Here is a 6,031-nt window from a genome sequence, read left to right on the forward strand (position 1 = left end):
ACACTCAAAACACAGATTCACTCACTGAACACACTATGGAATGGTCACGATTTCAATAACTGGATATAATCACCAGACAACAGCCCACCCACTTGGTTGTACTAAACTATTATTTTTCCTAAGCGTGTGTACCACCCACAACAGCTTGGCTACACATTCAAAATTCAAGGTCTGTTACAAGCCTCCATAATGTCTTGTTTGACATCAATACTCCAGGCGGCTCTCTCGCGCCTGTTGCTAGGAGATGAGGACGCTGGGCTGCTACTCTATGAGGACCTCCTACCTTACTGCTCCGCCACCTCCTTCCCTGCACCGATTGGATCTTCTTCCTTTTTTACCTCCGCTGGTTCTCTGCTCTGATTCTGGCTATAGCGTTCAGTACGTAGCTTCTGGTTTCTGTGAATGAGTTCATGTTCCTGTATGTTCCAGCTCCTCGTGTCCAGTGTGTCCTCTCTACTGTCTCTGCTGCACTTCAGCGTCTGTGTGAATAATCTTCTAGTAATACCACAGCAGTTTCTGCCGCACTGCAGCGCAAGTGTGAACTTTCAGCCAGTGCTCCACAGCCGTCTCTGCCGCACTTCAGCGTCTGTGTGGACTATCCACCAGTTACATCACAGCAGTCACTACCGCACTTCAGCGTCTGTGTGGACTATCGCTAATTACACCAGCAGCCTCTGTCGCACTTCAGTGTCTATTTGAACTATCTACTAATACACCACAGCAGTCCCTGCTGCACTTTAGCATCTGTGTATACTACCCATTATTAACATCACAGCAGTCCCTGCTGCACTACAGCATCTGTGTGTATTCTCTGCTACACATCAGAACTTAAGGCTGTTACCAGCCAAGTATACCTCAGTCCTCAAGGCTGCATCCAACCAAGTACACATCAGCCCTCAAGGCTGCAACCAGCCAAGTATACCTCAGCCCTCAAGGCTGCATCCAACCAAGTACACATCAGCCCTCAAGGCTGTTACTAGCCAAGTATACCTCAGCCCTCAAGGCTGCTACCAGCCAAGTATACCTCAGCCCTCAAGGCTGCAACCAGCCAAGTATACCTCAGCCCTCAAGGCTGCATCCAACCAAGTACACATCAGCCCTCAAGGCTGCAACTAGCAAGTTTATATCAGTCCTCAAGACTGCAACTTGGCCATCAGGCCACACTCCAGTCAAGTACACTCCAGTCCTCAAAGCTTCTTTATGAATTGACTCCTCATCAAGCGAATTCTCAAAACTTCTTTATCAATTGACTCTTCCAAGCTTCTTTATAGACTTCTCAAAGCCTCCTTATCAATTGATTCACACCTCTAATAATAATCATTCTTCCTGTGAATTCTCCAAGTGATTCATAACAGGGTCCCAACCACTGGCGTCACAAGAGGGGTGTGGGCCGCACCTGGGTGTCAACAACCGAGGGGTGACACCAAAATACTGGCTCCCCCTCAGTGACATGAACCGGGTGCTGCAGTACGTGCAGCATCTGGCTCCTAAGACAGTGTGGGAGCTAGCACTTCAAAGAGGCTGGTCCTTGTTTTATCAATAGATGTGACCGCTTGCTGTTTGCAAATTGATCTACTGTTAATATGACCCCTGGCTTGACCCTTACACTGTCCAAAAGACAAACTAGTTTATAATTGCCATAGGTAACCTTATCTAACTACATAAACTCCCCCAGGGCCGGATTATAGGGGGGCGACAGGGGCGGTCGTCCCGAGGCCCCCACACCTAAAGGGCCTCCACACAGCAGCAGCAGCTGCGCAAGAGCAGGCACCGTTATTAAGCCCCGCCCACCTCACGGCAAACTGCCGCGATTTGCGGGTAAATCGTCTGGAGGCGGAGCCAGTATGATGCATTTCCATTACAATTGTGTTCTTTGGCTCCGCCCTCCGCACTCCCCGCATAACTTACTCTATGGACTAAGCAGGAGAAACCTGTTGAGACCATACATCATAACAGTAATGTATTTGGTGTAAATCAGACAAGTACTATAACATATAAACAGAGTAGATTACCTCACTAATTACCGGTTTGATAAACTTGTGCATACATACATTTTAATAAAACATATCTAATCTATGCTTTACTACAAAATTTATATACAAACAACTATGGTAAATCACTTTTAAGCATTAGTAAATTTCCTAACCTGTCACAGTACTACAAACATGTTTAATTCTACTATTACCTATGATTTAATATTTTAAATAACGAATGCCTATCTGGTTACAACAATGAAGTGTATGCCCTCTGTCAGCCTTGCCAATGAAGGTATTGCTTTTCATGGCATCACCAGTAAAATCCAACTGTATCCACAAGTTGTTTTTTCTGTACAAAGTAGCAAAACAACAAGCGAAGTTAGCTCATCCAAAATAACACAAACATAGTAGTAATACAAATATAGAACTAGTAAGGCTCCAACTACAAATATGTAATAGTACCACAGGACATTTCAATATAGTATCCGGTCAGGGGATCGGGCAATCTGTTGGTAGATGTATGGGCCCCATTAGAGATAATCCAACAGGGTTGATTTGGGCAGTGTCAGACTTGTTTGCGATTGGCTTGAGATCAGGGACCAACAGTTAGCAGTAATAATGCAACTCATTTTATATACAATTTCATTTTTCTTTTTATCTAGTGTAACATTGTTTCACATAGGTCATGTATTTTTTTTTACTGCACTTTTAGAAGGTGTATATATATGAAAGATGTAACCATTGACTAAATTGTTGCCCCATCAACTCATAGCTGCAGATATTTTCAGTTGTAAAGGTAAAGAAGTACAATGGTCTTTTTGCTTTTTTATTATCAAGTATTTTTTATTATTGAATTTTTTTAAAATATTTAAACAATACAAAAGTCATCAGTTACACTCTCAACATAGCATAAGAAAATAAAAAATGACAGATACAATCTGTTCGTATAGCATTACCATATCAACAACAGAAAATAGTACATCTGTTTGTCAAACAGGATACATATTTCGACAAACAAATGATAAAAAGAACCACCATATAAAACAGATTATTCTAAGCATCAGTAATGGGAAATATAAGTACACTGCTATAGTAAACAGGATACAAAATAAATAAATGTGGCAACAACTCTATGAGAGGCCAATACGATCACATCCCACCGGCAGCAAGAATAGTTATATAGCCGTGGCAGCACCAATAGTTCTACCCAATCTTGAATGACACCATCTATCCCATTTATCATGAAATTTAGACATATTGTTACTAGACTTGAACATATGTTTTTCATGTTTAATCACATCATTCACCAAGATTCTCCATTTAAGCAAAACAGGGGGATTAGTCAAAAACCACGATCGTGCTACAATTACAGTACCTTGGCCAGTGTGGAGAGACACATAGTGTAACAATACATTACTAAAGAGTGTGTTTCTTCTAGGTCAAGACCAAATAGACAGATTTTAGAACTAAATCTGGGCAAAGAGGGATCCGTGGTTAAAATATCCTTTCAAACATGTTCCCAGGAGTAGACTAAGGGGCAGTCCCACAGCAGATGCCAAAAAACAGCATTTTCCTCCCAGCGTCTAGGGTACAAAAAGTCCTCCCAAAGACCAGCACGCTGTCAAAAGACAGATGTACACTCTGTGCAAGACGTAAAAGTGTACCTGCTGATATCTAATACAGGGTGTAGTGTATTTAATCAAACCCAAAATTTGTGACCAGTGTTCATCAGAGATTGGTCCCATATCTGTTCCCCATTTCAGCTTAAGGGTAGTAAGCAACTCTGGAAACAGCCTATCATTGAGGGCGGCATAAACAGAGGACACGTTACCTTTAGAACCTAAAGCAGAACCTAAAGATTTAACAAGGAATGGTGAGAATACAGGAGTAGTACAGGCAAACTGTGTTTGTATAGAATGTAATAATTGCAAATATCTAAAAAAAAGCTGTATTACAAATACTAAATTCACTTTGCAGCTGTTGAAATGATTTAAAGTTCCCTTCACTGTACAATTGACCCAAAGTCGTGACATATGTTATCCGATGATAGCTTAAGTAGTTTGGGATGTGAGCTGTTAAACCTCAAAGGGGAATCTGCATCCAAATCAGACCAATCAAAAAGGGTGTGAGCATATCGCCAAACTAACAGAGCTGACGAAGTACAGGGGGCAAACCAGAGGTAGACACGCCAGAGAGTAAAAATAATAATGGAGTAAGGGAGGATCCAACCCGTTCAGCCAGAAAGCTTAAAAACATTAGACCAGCGGAGCCAGTCACCCAATCCGACAGATAAACTGAGTCTGCTTCTGGCTACGAGAGCCATTTCCTCAGCCTATACTTATCCCTGTGACTCATTCATACCTGTCACCTCCACTGTTCTTGCTCCCTAGCTATCCCGATTCCCCAGTTTGTAGTCAGGCACTTACCTTATGCCACTCGCTGTCACCTTCAGGCTGCCAATGACGCTCCAGTCAACAGTCCTGGAACACAGGTCGGACACAGACAGTGAGGTTGACCATCCTGCTTACAGACGTTGCAAAGGAAGTTAAACACGCTAAACCTGAATGACCTCCAATGGGATCAGTGGATGGTCATAATTGGTACTTTTGGCCTCAGACTTGGTTACACCTCAGTGTCCGGCACTGAGATACAACTAATTGAATTCAGGGGGTGGGGAAAACACTCAAAACACAGATTCACTCACTGAACGCACTCTGGAATGGTCATGATTTCAGTAACTGGATATAATCACCAGACAACAGCCCACCCACTTGGTTGTACTAAACTATTATTTTTCCTAAGCGTGTGTACCACCCACAACAGCTTGGCTACACATTCAAAATTCAAGGTCTGTTACAAGCCTCCATAATGTCTTGTTTGACATCAATACTCCAGGCGGCTCTCTCGCGCCTGTTGCTAGGAGACGAGGATGCTGGGCTGCTACTCTATGAGGACCTCCTACCTTACTGCTCCGCCACCTCCTTCCCTGCACTGATTGGATCTTCTTCCTTTTTTACCTCCGCTGGTTCTCTGCTCTGATTCTGGCTATAGCGTTCAGTACGTAGCTTCTGGTTTCTGTGAATGAGTTCATGTTCCTGTATGTTCCAGCTCCTCGTGTCCAGTGTGTCCTCTCTACTGTCTCTGCTGCACTTCAGCGTCTGTGTAAACAATCTTCTAGTAATACCACAGCAGTTTCTGCCTCACTGCAGCGCAAGTGTGAACTTTCAGCCAGTGCTCCACAGCCGTCTCTGCCGCACTTCAGCGTCTGTGTGGACTATCCACCAGTTACATCACAGCAGTCACTACCGCACTTCAGCGTCTGTGTGGACTATCGCTAATTACACCAGCAGCCTCTGTCGCACTTCAGTGTCTATTTGAACTATCTACTAATACACCACACCAGTCCCTGCTGCACTTTAGCATCTGTGTATACTACCCATTATTAATATCACAGCAGTCCCTGCTGCACTACAGCATCTGTGTGTATTCTCTGCTACACATCAGAACTTAAGGCTGTTACCAGCCAAGTATACCTCAGTCCTCAAGGCTGCATCCAACCAAGTACACATCAGCCCTCAAGGCTGCAACCAGCCAAGTATACCTCAGCCCTCAAGGCTGCATCCAACCAAGTACACATCAGCCCTCAAGGCTGTTACCAGCCAAGTATACCTCAGCCCTCAAGGCTGCTACCAGCCAAGTATACCTCAGCCCTCAAGGCTGCAACCAGCCAAGTATACCTCAGCCCTCAAGGCTGCATCCAACCAAGTACACATCAGCCCTCAAGGCTGCAACTAGCAAGTTTATATCAGTCCTCAAGACTGCAACTTGGCCATCAGGCCACACTCCAGTCAAGTACACTCCAGTCCTCAAAGCTTCTGTATGAATTGACTCCTCATCAAGCGAATTCTCAAAACTTCTTTATCAATTGACTCTTCCAAGCTTCTTTATAGACTTCTCAAAGCCTCCTTATCAATTGATTCACACCTCTAATAATAATCATTCTTCCTGTGAATTCTCCCAGTGATTCATAACAGGGTCCCAACCACTGGCGTCAC

The sequence above is a fragment of the Taudactylus pleione genome, unplaced genomic scaffold (genome assembly GCF_031769625.1).
Source record: "Taudactylus pleione unplaced genomic scaffold, aTauple2 ptg000201l, whole genome shotgun sequence".
NCBI lineage: Eukaryota > Metazoa > Chordata > Amphibia > Anura > Myobatrachidae > Taudactylus > Taudactylus pleione.